The following is a 2,484-nucleotide window of genomic DNA, read 5'->3' on the forward strand; positions in this document are numbered from 1 at the left end:
TATTGTTTTATACCCCCGCTCGAAAAGCGGGAGGGTATATAGAAATCGGGATTCCGTCCTTCCGTCATTCTGTACCTTCGTCCATCTATTACGCTTACCCATCTCTTATCCGCAACCCTACTCATACCACTAAATGAAATTTGAAATGATTTTCACATAATCTTAATTACGTATTGCCATTGTGCATCTCTTGTTTTACTTTTTGATCCGACTCATATTTTGAGTTACCCATAGCAAAATATGGACATTGTCATTATATTCATATGGGAAGGGTGGTATCATTTAGTGAGCGCATTGCTCACATACCTCTGGGTTTTTTTCTTTTCTTTTTTAATTTTTTTGTTTTAGTTATTTTTATTTATTTGTCTGTGTATTTTGTTTCTATTTGGTTTTTCGTTTTAATCTTTTATTGACAACCATTAATAATGTTGTTAAATCTCAAATTTTAGACTCCAAAATTTGGTATAAATGAAAGAATGAAACTCCTTGACTTTGAGTTAAAATGTATGTATGAACTGTGGTACTCAGAGAACCGTCAAGACTTGTGGATCTCTTGTTTTTTCAATTACATGCCAGTATAACTTGCGTTTTTTAAGGAACGAACAATACAATTCGAACAATGTAGTTTGAAACGACGCATACAGTGATCACAATGACAAGGGTTTTTTAAATTGTGTATTTTCAAACCTTAACAATTAAAATATAAAACTCCAATTCACACATGACATTGTTTTATATCAAAATTTTCAATATTTGCCATTTCGGGAAATAATTATATCTCTTGTGGACTAGAAACAACGTACAAACGATACATGCATGTGAAAATATGTGAGAAAACGATTGCGTTTTTTAAATTTCTACCTAAATATTTATTCAATTTTAATACAAACAATTGACACTTGTTCAGTGGAATATGGCGAATGATAATTACATTAATTCAGCATGTTTGTTTGTCAATAATGGTGCTAAAATTGCAATTTAACGGGTGGTTGTTCTCCTCTAGGCTTGTTTACACGCTTCGATACGCAAGGACTTCCGGTTTGTTTAGTATGTGGGTTAGACACTGTGATTACGCCAAGGAATCTATTTCGAAGGGAATATTTTGTGATTTAAAGGCTACTTGTGATCAGTAGTTAACAGATTGTTGTCTGGGAATATTTTTACTCATGAAAAATTATAATCAATGCCGAATAGACACAAGAAACACGTCCGGGGTTTGATGATAAAAAGTTGGAGGAATTTCGCGTCGCCAGAAAGGGATGGATGGAACCGATGGATTGAGACACTTGTCAGAGCCAGTTAATTAGCAATTTGATCAAAAACATTCAACGGTTTCAGTAACTAATCGTAAAACACTGATAAACATGTAGACACTGGCGACAGCTTTGGGTCCACTTCTACATTGAACTACGAAAACGCCGAGGTGTTTGGCAGCTGTTCATGGCATGATTGCAATGATATTTTTCAACAGATTTACACATTTATCGTGAGTAAAATTTAAAGATAAAGTGAAAGTTTTTATTATGAAAATTTAACCAAAGGTCTAGGCTACCGCAAAATATAAGGATGAACGTTCAGCTGATAAAAGTGAAGAAAAATGTAAACAAACGCTAGGCCTACGCTCCTAGTTTTCTCTATGTACACAGGTTGAATCGATAGCCCCAAAACTATATGAAATACTTGTTTACATTTTAAATAAAATAATTATTATCATTTTACTTGCTTATTTTGTTCATTTTTATACATGATAAGCAAGTAGAAAAAGTCATTTCACAATATATGTACCGGTAGATATTGTTGCGCCGTGTGATTAGGTTACGTATTGACCTCTGACCTCGGACAAACTTCATACAGAATTGAAGATATTTTCTCTCTGTATGTTTATATAATGGAGAGATACCACAAATCTATATATTTCATCTTAATACCTTTTTAGATAATTAGAGTATCTAACTGTTTAGATAATTAGTTTATCTAACAAAGTGAAACAAATTGCACTCTGCGCCTTCTGAAATTGTCCTACCTAAAGGATGATCGCCCAGTTAATCAATATCTACATCTGTTGCACATTGGCATCCATCAGCAGTCTTAAAGTTCGCAGCTGGGTAGATGTCTTTTTAGGGCACCGTTAGTTCCCTCGTTTCATAGTGGGAGTTGTCTCAGTACATGTAACTGTATGTGTTTATGTGTTTAATATTTTTGGAACAGCACGCTTTCGTCCTTTATGTCTTGGAAGTTGAGGCTAGGAAAGAGATGTGGCTGAGAGTTACTGAAAATTGAAACAATATTAAAAAATTGCATACATATTCGTTACTACATGTATTTTATGGTTGAAGTTTCTGCAATTTATATCACTGGTGAAGAGTCTACATTCTGTACTAATTTTGTTTCGTTACACTTTCTTAACAATACGTACATGATATATACATATATATATATATATATATATGTATACTTTCATTCTTATTGAATTATGCATACTTA

The sequence above is a fragment of the Saccostrea cucullata genome, unplaced genomic scaffold (assembly GCF_032062105.1).
Source record: "Saccostrea cucullata isolate Sc308-1 unplaced genomic scaffold, CSIRO_AGI_Scuc_v1 ctg2126, whole genome shotgun sequence".
Classification (NCBI taxonomy): domain Eukaryota; kingdom Metazoa; phylum Mollusca; class Bivalvia; order Ostreida; family Ostreidae; genus Saccostrea; species Saccostrea cuccullata.